Below are 18332 nucleotides of genomic sequence, written 5' to 3' on the forward strand. Positions count from 1 at the left end.
CCCTGGCCGACAGGAACTCCATGGCACAGAAAGTCACTAACGTGGCTGGTCTGATGCCACGCAGTGGATGCCACGAATGGGCCACTCTGTAATTCCAAAATGTGGGCAAGGCATTGCCCAGAGAGCTTTCAGCTTCCAGTCCTACTCTGCGCTGACCGAAGGAGGACTCCTCGAACAGAACACACAGGGATCCCATAGGATACGTTTCGCCCAGAACCCGTCTCCAGCGTGGGGAGAATCCGGCACCCTGAGAGGGGAGCAGTGTGCTTGTGCCTATGAGACGGGGTGAATCTGGAGGGAGGACGGACTCTCTGTTCCTTTAAAAATGGCACATGGAATCTTTTTCTCCACTTTAGAGATGAAGCAAAAAGAAAGCTAACAATGGGGTGTGCCCACCAAAGAATGGGGTTCTTTCATTTTCGTTAAGAGTTTTTGTTACCCGCTTCTGCCATCTCCCAGCATTTTGCGAGTGATCATGTCATGAGCTTTTCTGCTAGGTGGTAACGATCATTCCACCTGGCCCTATCCGGCATCTTTCAGGGTCGCTGGCTTTTTGTATCCTGTTGAATTTTTATCAGACTAGGATGGCTATCGACAATAACAGGAGATGTTTTATGGTGTTTCTAATCTCAAAAGTGGCGGAATAAAATTAGTCTTAAAACCAACAAGGGAACCCCCTTTCACCTCCCTGACCCCATCCCAAAGCCTGGGTCAGCTATAAACCTTGTTATAACCTCAGGTGAGGTGTTCTTGGGCCTCACAGACAGCTGCGAGCAGGCATCAAAAGCCCTGATCAGTTGTAGTAAGTTACACCTTGATCTTCTGCTGCCCTCCGTGAGCTCTGCCTCCCCCGTTTGAGAAGAGGCATCAGCACGACATGTACACCTGAGATGTGGACACCACGGTGCAGCAGAGAAGGGAAACCACACATGAGAATTCAGGCTGACCGTGATGTAAGGTGCTGCGGGTTTGCTTCCGACCCCCAACCGACCTGTTCCAAACGGCACTCCTGAGAGGCGACTCTCCATCTCCAAATATAGCACTCATTTTAAAACTCGGATCTAGTATAGACCACAGTGCCTACAGCTGAAATGGCAGTGCTGTACTGTAGACTTCAATTGGCTATGAGGGTAGATCCTAGGTTAAATATTCAGAAAAAAATTCAACAATAATAATAAAGGGGCCAGGAGGGTATTCGGGGAGGTCATGGGTATGTTGACGTCCCTAACGCTTGCAATGGCTTCACAAAGCCATCAACGTAAGTACATATACATTAGATACAGTCTTTTTATTGGCTTTTTGTCAGCCCATCGCACCTCAACAAAGTGAGATCTTGGGACACCTGGGTGGCTCAGTCGGTTGAGCGTCCGACTTCAGCTCCGGTCATGATCTCACGGTTCACGAGTTCAAGCCCCTCATCGGGCTCGCTGCTCTCAGAGCAGAGCCCGCTTCGGATCCTCTGTCCCCCTCTCTCTCTGCCCCTGTCCCACTTGTGCTCTCTCTCTCAAAAATAAACACTGAAAAATACATGAACATAAAAATGAGATCTCTTAGGTTATGTATATGCTACTTTCTATACATTGGCATTTGACCTGCGAAATGGCAAAAATAACTTACTCTTCAGTTGAGCTTATCTATTTTAACCATGGCTGGGTCACCGTGCCTTACAAGTTCGGTGTGTCCTTTCCACAGATCTCTCAGTGCAGATGCTGGATGCTGACACCCATTCCTTCTCAACGTCCAGCCCTGTATCCTGGTTTACGGGAGAAGACAGGTGCCTGAGGGAATCTTAATGGCCAGTGTCAATCTTATTTTCACTAACCACGAGAAGGGTGAGCTTTCAACTGTGCATTAATAAGCCAGATGCATTTCTCTCTGATAGAAAATCAAAGTTCTAAGCCACTGATAAAACTCTGATGACACCCTGGGCTTCCCTGCTTTGATCCTCTAACGAAAGGTGTGAACGATGCAAGCGGGGTTCACTAAACTCCTCAACTGAAATCCAACACTGAGTGGCTCTCTGGCCTGCATCACTATTCCCTGTGTTGTTATTAAGACCACGTCTGGTCTCCTACCCAGCACATTGTGAATGTTCACAGAGATTGATTCAGTCAACAGGTGTGCTGCCAGGAGCCAGAACTGAGGCCAAGAACATGAAATATGGCAGCGAAAATACTCGAAGGGCCTCTTAAATACTGACCTTTCACTAACCCAAGGTCCCCAGGAAAAAAAGATATAATAATTAAAAGAGCAGGAGGAGAAAACAGTAGGGCAGATTTTTATGTCAGAAGGTAGCATTTTGGTAACAAGGAACACTGGCTAGATCGTTAAAACCTGTGTCTTGCCTGGCCCCGAGCCTCCCAAGACTCAACTGGGGAAGAGATCGCATTTACGAAAAACAGCCTGAACAGCTAATTGGAAGAAAAAAAGCAAACTAAAAGCTGACAAGAACTCCCATGGCAGACTTCACTGTAAGAACCCGACCTTATATTCTCTAGAACCAAAATGGCATTTGATGTTACAACCATGGAGAATTCTGCTGCTAAGATGTGAAAAGAAATCTCTCTCAAGGGGAGAACTACCTTTGGGACTTTTTGTCACTTTTAAGATTACCCCCGAAGTATCAAAGCACTACACTATCCAGTGAAATACTATGAAGGGCTCTCCAAAGATCTTAGGACCCTCCCCACAGTCCTGTCTGCGGCACCCTCCGGGGTCCTAGGGGAGAGCCCTGGACTTTAATACTGTGGGTATGCCGATGATTCCCAACTATTATCTCTTGTTCCAATCATTCCCAGATAGTCCGGACTCACATAGCTATCTGCCCATTCTCTCCAACTGGATGACCAATGACACCTGTCAACCTAAAATTAACATGGCCCTAGGAGAATTCTTGTTTTTCCCTCTAAAACCTGTGCCTGCCCCCACCCCAGGACTTCTGTCTCAGTAAATGGCCCACCATCCACTGAATTTCTCATGTCCAAAATCCACATTCATTCTTAATTTTTCTTCCTCTCTCCCCCAACGCCCAAGCCATCAGAGTACCATTGACTCTGCTTCTAAAAACATGCCAAACCCATCTAGTATTCTCCGTCTCCACCAATAACCCCCTGATCTGTGCCACCATCACGCCTCACTCAGTCACGTACAGTGACCTTCCAGCTGGTCTTCCAATGGTAACTACAACAATTTTGAATGACAATTTAAAAACGCAAACAAGGGGCGCCTGGGTGGCGCAGTCGGTTAAGCGTCCGACTTCAGCCAGGTCACGATCTCACCGTCTGTGAGTTCGAGCCCCGCGTCGGGCTCTGGGCTGATGGCTCAGAGCCTGGAGCCTGTTTCTGATTCTGTGTCTCCCTCTCTCTCTGCCCCTCCCCCGTTCATGCTCTGTCTCTCTCTGTCCCAAAAATAAATAAACGTTGAAAAAAAAAAAAATTTAAAAAAAAAAAAAAAAAAACGCAAACAAGGGGTGCCTGGGTGCCTCAGTCAGTTCAGCGTCCGACTCTTGATCTCAGCATGGTTCATGATCTCACGGTTCACGAGTTCAAGCGCCTCGTTGGGCTCTGCACTGCAGTGTGGAGCCTGCTTGGGAGTCTCTCTCTCTCCCCCTCTCCCTCCGCCCCTCCCCTGCTCTCTCTTTCTCAAAAATAAATAAATACACTTGACAACAAATGTTTAAAAAAATGCAAACAAAATCAGGACCCTCCACAGTTTCTACCAAGGCCTCTCAATGCCCATAATGAACATCCATTGTGTGTCCTGCCCTATAAAGCCCTACACGCTCTAACTCTTGCCCACCGCTGCGATCAACCACAACACTCTCGCCTTCTCACTACACTCAGGCCACTCCAAAGCTGTCCCCTACTCACTATCACATGAACCCATCTGAGTTCTCTGCACAGCACTTACCACTGCATGCCAGCCTTCTTATTTATTGTGATATAATTTTTGGTTATCGTCGAACTGTCCCACCTAAAATGTATATGCTCCATGACAACTGGGAGCCTGTCTTCTTTACCGGTGTACTTCCAATGCCTGAAACAGTCTTATCCGCTGTATGTGCTCAGTAAATGTCTGTTTGGTGATGAAGAGGTGGGACGGATATAGGTTATTTCACCTTGCCACTTTCCTTGCCATTTTCAAGAAAAGGGGTTGGTGTTTTACGTCAATAATAGAAACGTAATTTCCAATCAGACATTAATCGGGATGCCCGTGAGTCCTTGATGACCCCCACATTCAGGAAAAGATGCTTCAGGGACATTTGTTTATACAGATGTTTATCCATGAGGGATCTGTGTTTGAGATTAACCACCAATCATGTGTTTTCTGCAAGAAAATTACACAGTGAGAGTGGGTTCCAACCCTCAAAATATCCGCTAGCTCAGTGAAATAAAACCAAGACACTATTTGCAGAAACCTATGGTGGCTTTAGTTTGCACTGTTGAAAATAGGCGGGTTCTACTGCTTTACAATTCTTTTCCACAATATTCTGCAACGGGAGCTACCTCGGTGACCCTCACAAAATAAAGGGGGTGAAACTCACACTGAATGAGGAAGTGATATGTTATCCACCGGCTCTGCCACCCGGGTAACCTCGGCATGACCTCGACAAGTTTCTTAACCTCTCTATGCCTCAGTTTTCTCATCTCTAAACCGGGGATAACATCAGAACCGGTTCTTGAATGGCTGTTGAGAAGATGAAATGATGGAAGTAGGGCAGTTATGCCAGTGTCTGGGATACAGGGGACACTCTAGTGATTGGAGCCGTATTATGAATTATTACCAGTGGTTTATATAATGTTTCATATTATGAAGTGTTGGAGAAGCTTAGTTCAACTTGTATTGTCTTTGCTGCATTATGAAGGACTGTTGAATGGCTGCACTTGTGAACTCGTCCAAGCCTTCCTTCAGACCCAAACATGGCTGAGTACCAATGAAAGGGAGAGGTGTTCTAGGAATATTTACATTGTGCACTTTCTACATGCAGGGAACTGGCCTGGGCTCAGGCAAAGGAGAAGCAGCTACTCTAAACCAATCAAGTCTCCACAAACCATGCACTTGTGGGTAATGTTACTTGTACGTGTATCTATCCGACCAGGTACGATTTAAGAAAACAAAAATCACTTTGTAAATGCTCTGCCAAGAGACAGTCTGTGAATAAGAAAACAAGAGGTGCTTGGGTGGCTCAGTCAGCTAAGCGTACAACTCTTGGTTTCAGCTCAGGTCACGATATCATGGTTCATGGGTTCAAGTCCCACATCAGGCTGCATGCTGAGAACAGGTGCCTGCTTGAGATTCTCTCTCTCCCTCTCTCTCTCTGTCCTTCCCTGTCTCATTCTCGTTCTCTCTCTCTCTCTTTCTAAATAAACAAATACAGAGTCAAAGCTAGAATATATACAAGACACTGATGCTCGGTTCACTTTAGATACTTTAGAATGAGCACTAATCAAGGAAGTATGTGGTCATTCACAAGCTTCACTCGTTCCTTCTTGTTTGGCGCCTACTGTATGCCTGGCCTGTGGATACATCCTATCTGATGCTCCCAGCTGTAAACACAACGGCAGCATGTTCAGGGATGGTTGATAAAAAAAGGTCGGTGACTGTCCACACTGTCCAGTGAAAAATGTGTGTGTGTGTGTGTGTGTGTGTGTGTGTGTGTGTGTGTGTGTGTACATGTGAGTGCCCACATCCACATGTGCTTGTAGGACCGAATTAGGAAAGATCATTTATTCAAAAGAAGCTGAGTAGCTATGGTTTTCCTCTATTTGGTGGATACTTCAGTAGCTCTCAATTACTTTACCAAAAATTCATAACTAAGCCATAAGGTTAGGCTACAGCACACTGTTTTAGACATTTATTTCATGGATGGCAACCGTGACTTAGTGGCCTTTGTAAGTCGTAATAATAGTGTGATCTCTGTCTACATCTATATCTATAAACCTATATACCTATATATCTACACGTATATATCTGTGTCTATATCTGTATCTGTGCCCGTCTATATCTATACCTCTATGTCCATACACTTACCTCTGTCTACCTACATCTTTCTAGATCTACGGCTTTATCTACGTCTATCTATAAATACATTTATATATACACACATACATACATTCAGCTAACACAGATTTGTGCTCCCAGCATGGCAGGGACTCCATAAAAGACACATCAATGCTGTTTTCTGAACCTGCACATTTCGATAACTAATTTACAGGAAACACGACTTCAGGGTTCTAAGCTTGGCTCAGCTCCATGACCTTACAGTCATGCCATGCTGTGCTATTTTTACATTTAAGAATATGTACTCCTTGAAGATGATCCTGATGAAATTCTCTGTGATACTGACAGGAGGTCCAAATGCTGAGTGTAAGAAATGTAAATGCCAGGAAGGAACTGACATCCGATCCTACCATGTGGGGCGGGGCAGGGGGAGCCACTGGTCTCGGTGCTATTTAACTACAGTCACCTTCTTTATATGGCATCTTCACACGTTATAGACAGCCATTAAGGAGAAGGAGACTTTGGAGGGACCACACACTCTTTCCTCCCTAAGATACGGTATGAATAATGTTCACTTATATTGGAAGATGTCAAAGACTACTCCGAAGGCAGTAGACCAGACTATTCAGGCTGGACAATTTTGGGACAGGCTAGAATGGCTTCAGCAAATCTAATTATTTAATTATTGTAAATTCATGAAACAAACATCTTCAACGTAGCACATTTTTATTGCACTCTTAAGGACCATTAGAGTTAAGTTATGTTTTACAAAAAAATTCAGTCTAAAATCACTTCATTAAATACCACACACGTAATGAGCGGTTATTGCGTGCCACGGTGTTAACTACCCGGGAAGATAAACACAATAAAGCCAAGGGCTTCACAGTCTGAAGAGAAGACTATACATATACAAAAATAACAGTGAATCTGACTTTAAACTGCCCTTGTGGGGACATGCCCAAAAGTGCACGGACACAGAGGAAGTGCAACCTAATTCATTTGATCATGGAGAGGGAACAGAGGTTCCAGAGAGGTAACAGGTGAACTGAAAAATAGTGAACTCGCAAATATTGATCCACCTGATGATACTGGGAAAATTATACCAAACATAGCAAACTCTATTTGGAAGTAGAGGGGAAATAATCCGATCCCTTCGTTGTGCAGACAAGCTCATAGACTTCCACCTCTGTGCCCAAATTAAAAAGAGAGTTTTTCTCACCCAGTTTGAAAAATCCCAAGAGATCTATCCATCTATCCACCCATCACCCATCCTCACCTCTACAAATCCATCCATTCAACAAATAATTATTGACAGGTTTTTACCTCCTGGGCTTTTCTCCATGCCTGGAGATGGACCAGTGGTCAAAATAAGCAAAAATCAGGGGTGCCTGGGTGGATCAGTCGGTTAAGCATCCAACTTCGGCTCAGGTCACGATCTCGCGGTCCGTGAGTCCGAGCCCTGCATCGGGCTCTGTGCTGACAGCTCAGGGCCTGAAGCCTGCTTCAGAATCTGACCCCCTCTCTCTCTGTCCCCTCCCCAGCTCATGCTCTGTCTCTCAAAAAATAAACGTTAAAATTTTTTTTTAAAATAAGCAAAAATCTCTGCCCTCATGGAGCTTACATTGGGGGGAGGGCAGAAATTATGCAAATGGGAAGGATGGTGAGAAAGAGGTGAGGCCAAAGCACTGAGCCCAGGACTCCTGTGGTTGGAGGGCAAGGGGATGAGAGTGGAGGAAAGAGGAAATGGCCAGAGATGTTTAGGGATCGCACCAGAGAAACGTGGTACCCGGAAACCAGATGAGCAAAATGCTTCAAGGAGGTGGGAGGGAATGCAGCTGACTGGCTGACGGCCAAGTGTGATGCTGTGCAAGTCTTGACCCTTAGGGTCAGCAACATGGTTGTAACTGGTGACCTGAAGAGGCAGTAGCAATGGAAGACTGAGCAGTCAACGTGGGTTCAAGAGGAACTGCAAACACAGGAATTAAGGACAAGAAATACAGGCAAGTGCTTTTAAGGAGTTTTTCTGTTAAAACAAAGAAAGGAACAGGAAAAGGAGAGAGAAAAGAGACAAGAGAGAAGAAAAGAAAAGAAAAGAAAAGAAAAGAAAAGAAAAGAAAAGAAAAGAAAAGAAAAGAAAAGAAAAGAAAAGAAAAGAAAAGAAAAAAGAAAAGAGACGTGGGTTGTAGCTGAGGAGAAATTAAGGTCACGGCTCATTTTTTTTTAAGGTGGTAGATGTGCCCATTCTTACTGGAAAGATCCAGCAGAAAGGGGAAAATAAACACTTATGATGCCGGAAAGAAAGGGAAGAATAACTTAAGTGTTATCTTGGAGTGGGAGAGAAGGAATGGAGTATTGGTGCCCCAGCTGGGGGCATGGCCTCAACTAGAATTAAGTCAGGGTGGCCACCAGGTGAGACGGGTGCTTGGCCAGCTTGAGAAGGTACCTTTCTTTCAGGCAGGAGGTGGCTTTCTATAGAGGAAGGAGGAGCATTTCTCAAAAGGAGGAGAAGGGCCTCTGAGCTATGAGCAAAGCAGTCACCTCCCACAAAAAAAAAAAAAAAAAAAAAAAAATATCTGAGCTTGATAAAAACTTAGCTGTGCCCACCTAATTTGTGAATGCTGGAAATATAAAACTGGATGACTATTCTTAGATCCTGTCATATAAAAATACAGTGGTATTTACTTCCCAGAATCTCCTGACCATCTTTCCAACCTTTGCTTTTTCTGCTTCGGTTTAACCAATAATGGGTACTGTCCAAGCTTTAAGCAAAAGCAAATGAAGCAAAATGACTCTGATCCCTTTGTGGCCTGGAAGGCTAAAAAAGACACAAACACACATGAAAACCACATGAAAAGCTCCAGTGGATAAAACATGAACTGATTAGGTTTGCAGCCCCGAAGCTATAGAAGCCTCTCCAGTACGCTGGTCTGGAGGCTGCAACGCAGGAAAACCCCAAGTCCCATGAAATTTAAAAATCCAAACACAGGGTCATATTTAGACCCTTAGGAAAGTTCTGCCAAAAAAGATCTTACGCACAGTTTAATCAAGGGGGCAGTATCCTTACATGCACATGTAAATCTTCAAATCCAAGCAATTAACCCCAGACACATCTGCCCCTCTACTGGGTGTGTGAGAATGAACAGCACACGCAGGCCATCCCCATCCTGCCTCAAACACGAAGCAAAGGGAAAAAAATGGATCCTGAACTTGACCACACATCTGTGATTCACAAATATTTATAGTGGTCATAAAACCAGAACAAAACATACTTGGCAGGCACTCACCTACACAAACCAGGAAAAGGGCCAAAATCCCATACGAGAGAGAAAGCAAGGTTTCCCCTGCACCATAATGGGAATTCCGATGCGTTCTAATGTGGAGAGTGGAGGCAGAAAACTGACCCATCAGTGAACTTGGGACACTGCATGTGACCAAGCAAATCAGACCTGCACAAGCCTCTCCACATCACCTCCTGGAGATTTCTCCATCAGGCTGACAAGGCAACAGGACAGGAATAATAAGGAATGGAGTCCACAGCTTTAATATTTCTGATATTATTAAGAATGACAGGCTTAATCTCTCTCCTAAAATACAACCACTCAGCAGGTCTAAGCAAGTGATGCACCTGTGTAGGTGCATAGCAATGCACCACAAATAACACAAAATAAAATCCCAATCAGCATGATGGCCCCAACTGAAACACTGAGAGCAGCTCAGTGAGCACGTTTGTTTTCCTATTTAGTCTTTTTCTCTCCAAGAACTCAGTCCAGTGTCTCAATGCCTGTTCCCACTCTCAAATGCTGTCCTTTCACTTTATTTTACAGCCAAGAAATCTAGAACACCAGGAAAAGGAAAGCTAGAGACCTGAGTTGTCTCTGGATCTGTCTTTGGATCTGTCCAAAGCCAGGTTAGTCTCCATCACAAAAAGAGAAACCTAGCTAATTCTCTATCTTCTGGAACACACAAACCATGAAACCACTGTTGCAGGCACATGAATTCACAATTAAGTTCCTATTTTAGGTGAGTGCTCTAAACTCAACAAGTGAGGACACCATCCAATACGTACGTGATTCGACCAGCGCTGTCTGTCTTGCACTCAAAACACATAACATTTAATGCAAACCCCAGAAGTTAGGCACAAACAAGAAACAAGAGGAAAAGCACTGTGATGATGTCTTAATCATATCCAGCCTAATGCGTTAAGTTCTATTATACAAAAAGTACTGATACGGAGTTATTAAAAATATAGGTAAAAGCTGTATAACATCTCAAAATGCAAAACTAAACCTTTCCCTAACCAAAAGAGGATTAATAAAAGAAAGTATTTCAGACGTCTGACTGTAAACCTGATTTCTGTTTGCAGGATGAAGCAATGTATAGCTGAGACCCCCTGCTTCATACAAAGATTTTAATTGAACATTTTCATTAGGGTAAAATTGGAGGTTGATTTTCGTCAGTGAGGAAAAAGAAAGGCAGGCTATAACTATGAGATAAATTACAAAGTGCAGGATCTATTTTTAAATAACTGAACCGTTCTATGAATTCCAGGGATGGATATTTGTAGTAATAGCATGAGAAAGGAAAGGAAAAACCTTACTAAATCCCTAAGCACTGGATGGTGTCATTATGAGAAAATATATATATCTGGCAACACTGAAATAAACTTCTTTAAATTTAAAACGATAAAGTCAACAAGCTAGTGAAGTGGAGAAAAACTAATGACAAAGAGTTAGTATTCTTAAAAACAAATTCTGTTAAAATCTGTAAGAAAAGTGCTGAATTTCAACAGCTAAACAAGCATAAAGACAAACAGTTCTCTCACATATGAATGTTCCCTCTCTCCTTCTTTCTCAAAGTAATGGTTAATTATCACACAGTTAAAAAATGATCAGCCAAATAACATAATCAGGAAATAACGAATCACAGAAAAAGAAAGGAATACTATCGAATCGACACAAAAAAACTGATGATGACGCTCAGTGATAGAGAGGTTTTAGCAAAACAAACTCTCTCACATATTACTGGGGAAGTATTAGTATCTACAACACTTTGCAAAGCCAATTGGCGATCTTATTAAAACTGCTTGGTTTTGGAACAGCCAACAGCAGCTATTCTGACCTAATGAATGATTGAACCTGCAGTTAAAAGAAAGCTTGACAAGAGTGGCTACTATTATTCATGAAGCATATACTTTATGTGCCCAACGTCTCGTCTTCACAATGTAGCTCAGAGTGTGAGCTACACGCAGCTGGAAAGCAGGGTTAGAATCCAGGTGTATGTGTACTACCCCCCTTGGCCTGATTGTCTCGGCACTGTCCGTGGGTTTGTTAACCTAAAGTAATATATATGTCCAGCAAGAAAAGAAGCAGTAAATTGCATTATAGTGTCTCTACATGACAGAATATTGTAATGCATTAAAATGAGATTTATTAACAATTTTTGGTAATATGATACATCATCATATGCATATGATAGGAAAAGTGTATAACAAGTGAAAAAGCAATCATGAAAAATTTTATGTTTACTGTTATTTCAACTCTGTACATTCTTTATCAAAAACCTACTGGGGCGCCTGGGTGGCTCAGTTGGTTAAGCATCTGACTTCAGCTCAGTTCATGATCTCGCAGTTCAAGAGTTCGAGTCCCACGTCAGGCTCTGGGCTGACAGCTCAGATCCTGGAGCCTGCTTCAGATTCTGTATCTCCCTCTCTCTCTGCCCCTCCCCCTGTCGTGCTCGCTCTCTCTCTCTCTCTCTCTCTCTCTCTCTGTCTCTCTCAAAAATAAATATAAAAAACTTTTATAGTATATATATAAAGTATATATATATATATATATATATATATATATATATATATATATATATATATATAAAGACTGCATGAAATGACAATGGTGTTTGTCTTTGTCAAAGTCATTATGGGTGAAATTTTCCCCTTCTTTTACATAATTTCTTTTTTTAATGTGTATTTATTTTTGAGAGAGAGACACAGCACAAGTGGAAAAGGAACAGGGAGAGAGGGAGACACAGAAACCGAAGCAGGCTCCAGGCTCCGAGCTGTCAGCACAGAGCCCAAAGCGAGGCTCAAACCCACAAAGTGTGAGATCATGACCTGAGCCAAAGTCGGACACTGAAGAGCCGCCCAGACGCCCCCCTTTTTACATAATTTTTATGACGAGCATTCACTTCTTCCTTTCTTTTTCATTTTTTATTTTTTTAGATTGTGAAAGTATAATACTCCTGAATAATTTTGAGAGTGAATGTGTGACTCAAAAAAAGGCAAGCATCCTCAAACCTAGAGATAATCCATTTAGAGTTTGATACATATTGATACATGTTCTAGTAGACTCTATAACACACATGTATTTATGTGCACAGATTGTGTGTGTGTGTGTGTGTGTGTGTGTGTGTGTGTGTGTGTGTGTGTAAGAGGAATGGAATTTTATTAAATATATTATTTTGCAACCTGATTTTTTCCAGTTAATAAGGTACCATTATATAGCTTTCTGTTACTATTATAATCTAAATGTACCTTTTTATATTATTGCTATTAAACTATTTGGTTCTCCCTTGCCCATGTTTTTTGATGATAACCAGTCCAATCATCAGATAGGCCTTCAGGTGTCAGAAGTATCCTTCTGTAAGAAAAAGTTAGGTACGCAAAACACAGAACCATCTCGTGTGATGCGTGTGGCAAAGGAGATCGCCATGTTACCCCGCGATTTAACTATGTCAACTTTGTTCCAACTTGACTCTTACTAACATCCGGTTTTGCTCATAATAAAGGAGAAAGATTTGGTACCGGAGCACTTTTGAGCAACACAATTATCAGACAGCCCAAAATCATTGCATGTTTGCCCTAATAAGTATAAGCAAGAGTATGTTTAAGGGTACAAAATAAAAATGTCACATTGAGAAACAGTACAGACACCAAAAGAGGAAATGCTATCTGAATCTATTTCGTAAAAGAGCTATACGTTCTAGACTAACAAAATACACTGAAGGAACAATGTTTGTCAAGGCTGCTTTGAGCAAAGCTGTCGTCTAGGGGCTGGAATCGCATTAATACACTTGGGTGGAGCACTGGATACTAAATGCACTTACTCTAAGGGGTAGGTTTTGCAGTTACAGTAGACTTCATTAAAAGTCACTTATTAAATCTGAGCATCCAAGGGGCGCCTGGGTGGCGCAGTCGGTTAAGCGTCCGACTTCAGCCAGGTCGCGATCTCGCGGTCCGTGGGTTCGAGCCCCGCGTCAGGCTCTGGGCTGATGGCTCGGAGCCTGGAGTCTGTTTCCGATTCTGTGTCTCCCTCTCTCTCTGCCCCTCCCCCGTTCATGCTCTGTCTCTCTCTGTCCCAAAAATAAATAAAAAAAAAAACGTTGAAAAAAAAATTAAAAAAAAAAAAAAAATCTGAGCATCCAAGCTAAATTCTGTTAAAGAACTCATACCTACTGGCCACTGAAACACACTCATTCTCCCCAGTGGTGTGAGATCTTTGAGCATTGTAAGTGTGCAGATCAGGGCTCAGGAAGCTACAGCCTGAGGGCCAAATCCAGCTCAGTGGTCTTTGTAAATAAGGTTTTACTAGAACAGAGCCCCACAGCCACATTTGCTCATTTACGTCTCGTCTGCAAATCCTAAAATATTCACTACGCCACCCTTTTAAGAAAAAGTTTGCCCTCTCCTGATTTAGATTGCTGTTTGAAAAACAAACTTCTTAATATTTATTGTGAGCTTTTCTTTTTTTTTTTTTTATGATTGTGACCTTCTCCTTAAGGACATGAGTATTTCTAGTGAGGGAAAAAATTAAAAAGCGTGTCTGCCTTATTCTCAGAAGGCATTGCTAGTTCTGTGAGGCAGTACTCTGTTAGGGTTAAGAACGTGGCTTCAGGGGCGCCTGGGTGGCTCATTTGGTTAAGCCTCTAACTTCAGCTCAGGTCATGATCTCACGGTTTGTGGGTTCAAGTCACGTTGGGTTCTGCACTGACAGCACAGGGCCTGCTTTGGATTCTCTCTCTCCTTCTCTCTCTCTCTCTGCCCCGCCTTCTCTCTCTCTCTCTCACTCTCTCTCTCAAAAATAAATAAACATCTTTTAAAAAGAAAAAAAAAAGAACATGGGTTCCAATTCCATCTCTACCTCTGACTACCTGTGAAATCTTGAGCAGATTACTTAACCTCTCCATGTCTCGGTTCCTTTCTGAAAGCCTGCTCGTTCACTGCCATTTTTACCAGCAGAGGCGAGTGTTGCTATGTCATAAACTATCACACTCTCCATCTATACAACCATCGGTTTCCTCGTTTCCCACTGAGGTGTCTGACTTACCAAGGAGGGAAGGGGTGGAGCGTTTCCTCGATCATGTATCACACTAGGGATCCACAGCACCTGCACTCACACACCAGCACTGCAAAAAAGAAGAGAAAAAAAATAGATCCTATGAGTCCATGTTACAGGAGGCTGTGGTCACTGTTTACCAATTCTAGAAAGTTCCATCAACACCTTGCACAACCAGCGCAAGCTGCTTTAGCAGTGAAGACTGAAAGCAAAGCGACCCAGGACAGCTTGGAAATCACAACACCATGATCCTAGTCTAATATCCCACGCACCAATGGGTCTCTCTCTTCAGAAAATTAGAAATAAAAATTCAAATGCGGTCAACATATGCAAACAAGTCCCATGAAACGACCAAAAGGACCATCATTTCAAACCCGTGTGAATTACGTTAAGCATTGTGAACATCAGATTCAGATTGGTTGTGTGAATTTACCCACTTTACGGTGGCTCTTTCATCCCATTTTGGAGACTATATTGTACTTAAGTAATGCATTTGAAAAATAAGAGATAAAGGCAGAAGGTATAGAATAAACTATACCAAAAATCTGAGCTTCTATTTTTATTTACACGTTAATATATATGACGCACAATGTGAGACCTTATAAGGAAAAGAACTGTAAACCATAAAATCAAGTAATCTCATTCGACCAAGTAATCTCTACCCAAGCTCCTCGGTTTCATATTAAAATCCTAAAAATTTGAACTATGATGTGACAGACTAATGCAAGACACCAGCCTCCCTAGAACAATGTATGCCAGAAGTCGAAGAAATAGGTTACTTTCAGTTTCTGATTCATAAAGAAATACGTCCGTGTGTACCAAAGGATGCCCGTTACTTCAAATACTGCCCCTCATGGCCCCACGCTTACTCTGTTGTCCTAGTTCGTGTGGTTTCTTTCTACTCTCCCAGCTCATCAGCTCCTGGCTGCCATAAGCCTGGAACACACTGATGCTGCCTATCCCAATACATACCCTTGGGTAGCAGCTGAGAATAATTATGAGAAAAAAAAGACAAGAACTTCCTGGAACATTCTGGAACATTCTGGCTATTCCTCTATGCAACGATTCCCACACTGTCTACTTCAGTAATTACCTAAAGACCATCTGCCTGCAGAAAATCAAATGAATTACAGCATCTGGAAGTCTGTAAAATTTTATATCTGGTGAAATCAGCCTTTTGGAAGTCCTGAGGTTCAGAGGCCAGAGGGTAGCCGGTGGCTAAGTGACACTGTCTCTCCATGAGGCTCCTTGCCTCCATGAGGTGCTTTCGGTTCGTTCACAGGAAGCAAAGGGGGCAAATCCAAGGCGACACATTCAGAATTGCCCAGAAACGCGCGCACAGCACAGGTGCGCTCCCACACTGCAGCACAGCCAAGCCCAGTGTGGTCCCGGCTGAGTGCTTGAAAGCCCATGACATCATCCTTTGGAAAAGAGGAGGTACAGATGCGAATCCTTGAGGCCAAAAGAGGAGTAAGGGAGCTCTCCCCAAGGTGAGAAGGCATGCTCAGCCCAGGAAAAACTCCTAGGACTGGCCAATTCCTTTCTCCCACCCCAGTAACATCTCCTTTGGGTGTGGCAACAGACACGTTAGTTGGAACTTCTTTATAAAATGGCGTGTTTCAATACACCAACCTCTCTTCCGGCGCCCTAAAATCTGCTTTAAAATGAGCACCAACGTTTCTTTGTTTATGTCTTCATCAAGATTTAAGTGACAGGGTTGGACACAGCCACCCGTTAGTGCCAGGAATTCCTGGCAATTTCTATAGACCCGCGTGTGTCAGAATTAAACTTAAAACAGGGCTGATAATTAGGTCTGGAGGCTGAGTTCTCCTATCCTCCCTCAGTGAGGGCACAAATTAGCTGATGTGGTCCCTCAGCTAGGACATCCAAGGGCCACGCCTGTGGAGGATGGCCAGCCTCTTAAGTGGCGAAAGACATGAAGGCCAAAAAGGACACCGTAAAAATTCAGAATCGACACCACCAGATAAACAGTGCAGGGAGAGGACGTCCCTGCTCAATCCAGGCAGGGACAGCCACAGCATGGACGGCCGGAGACTCTAGCTCCAACTTTCTGGCTTCAAAATCCAGTCCCTTCCTTGTGAAAAGGCCACACTCAAGTGGCCAAACCCCCCACCGAGTTCACAGGGCTTGGTGTAAACACACCTCCCTTTGGAATCTGCGGCTTAAACTGGAAACCAGTTCCCGCAGCAGGATTTGGGGGCACACGCCCTGAAAGGGTCTTCCTATGCCCATGTTTCCGTCAATAGTGAAAACGACATTTTCCCACCTTGGTGCCTGCCGGTCAGGTGAACAGCATGAGGACCTTCTACTCTGGAAGGTGAACCCTTGCCTGGGTGACTGCTTCTCCCTCTAAAGGCATACACCACATTGAGCACGGCACCCACACGTGCCGAGGAGTGTGGGCTCCGGAGAAGCCACGGAAACGAGGTAGTGCGAGCTTACAAAGACCTAAGTTAAAGTCACGGACGATGGCTCGGTGGGTAAAGTAGGCTCCACAGCTAACGTGGGGCTCGAACTCACAACCCTGAGATCAAGAGGCGCGTGCTCCTTGGACTGAGCCAGCCAGGTGCCCCTCTCCCAGGAAGGTCACAAATTAACTGATGTATAAACCGGAAATCACTGACATATTTTCTAGAAAACTGCGAAGAAAGTCAAAAGGTAAAGAAACTACGATGCCCCAGAGGGTTGCCTCGGGCTAGAGGTCGGAATATTTTAAAGTGGATCTTTAACTGCCCATTAAACAAGAAATGGCTTATGTTTTATTAAAATATAAATGTCCCCATTTGACTCGATCCCATGTTATTCTTATTCTTTTGTCTTTTAGCTTAGGATCAACTTCAGTCAAAACGGCGTCCTGAGTCCTCTGCATCAGAGTTCTCAGCCTCACTCCAGAAACACCACCGCGTCACACACTTGTGCGAGAACCAGCCGTGCAGCAGCCCGTGGTGATTCACAAACAACAAACCCCCTTCCTAGAAGTTGCACCCTGTAGCCACCTTCACAGGCTCTTAAAACGCTCTCTTCACTGAAATGCATAAATAAAACTTAAACATCAATTATAACTCACTAAGTGCCCATCAGCACATGGCTTTCTGCAAAAATATGCAACCTCCCCAGCCCGACCTAATCAGAATGAGGAAAAATGTAGATTTAAACATTCTTCTAGAAACCAAAGGTCAGCTGAGCGGTGGCCTTTCTTCTACAGATACGTGAGAGAAATGAAAATTTCAGGCCAGTCTTAAGAGCTCAATTTAACAATTGCGCCACAGTAAAATCACAAGACCTAAAAGGAAAATGGATGAGACCACCCGGCATCATAAAGATATTTAATGGAGTCATGGAAAGAAAGCCCACCGGGTGCTCAGGAAACCCATAAACTGTTGGACCAGGGTTTCCCAACTTGCTAGAATTTTCCCAGTGGCCATAGGGCTCAACTAAGGAACATCTTGTATTCAGTCAATTAGTTAACTTCCATGTACAGCACAGCCCCATGGTAGTCAATGTATAGTAACAACTCTCAAGACCCGATTTAATTGGGGTTTTTTTAGGTGGTAAAAAGACAAAGCAAGAACCAATTACGCACTCGGGAGCTCATCCTTGCCACGTGATGCTGTGACACTCTGAAATTGGAGGACAGGAAGTTGCTTCCAGGCAGAAGAGCAAGGAGAGCTTCCTGGAAGAAGAGATACGTGATCTGGGAAATAAGGGATATTCAAGGAGACGATGACGTAGTTGGAGTGGGGGGTGCATTACAGGTGAAGCAGGCAGTAGATGAGACAGGGATCCCCACGCATCCTCATATGGAACAAAGAACCACGTGGCCAGAGCCATGCTGGGTTGAAGTGCCAATGTCTAGTACCACCAATGGGGCAGGGTGTGTGGATGGAAACCCCAACCATGGGGCCAGCACATGAGAGTTTGCAACAGTGCTGACTGAACGGGGTCGGGGGAACAAAGCAAGTCAGCTAAGGTGGAGAAACA

The 18332-nt window shown here is 43.7% G+C and overlaps 1 protein-coding gene across 7 annotated transcripts in view; it reads right to left on the reverse strand.

Moving 5' to 3' along the window:
- The window catches only part of SEMA5A (semaphorin 5A), a 482459-nt gene that overhangs the window by 355002 nt on the left and 109125 nt on the right, over positions 1-18332 (reverse strand). For 6 of the 7 annotated variants that reach the window (XM_086675881.1, XM_086675888.1, XM_086675898.1 and 3 more), the window contains exon 2: positions 14322-14400. The exons of the other annotated variant lie outside the window; for it this stretch is intronic. The gene's annotated coding sequence lies outside the window, so the exon portion shown is untranslated. The remainder of the gene's footprint in view (positions 1-14321; positions 14401-18332) is intronic. 7 annotated transcript variants of the gene reach the window in all.

The sequence above is a fragment of the Puma concolor genome, chromosome A1, assembly GCF_028749965.1.
Source record: "Puma concolor isolate L17-30 chromosome A1, mPumCon1.1.hap2, whole genome shotgun sequence".
NCBI classification, from domain to species: Eukaryota; Metazoa; Chordata; class Mammalia; order Carnivora; family Felidae; genus Puma; species Puma concolor.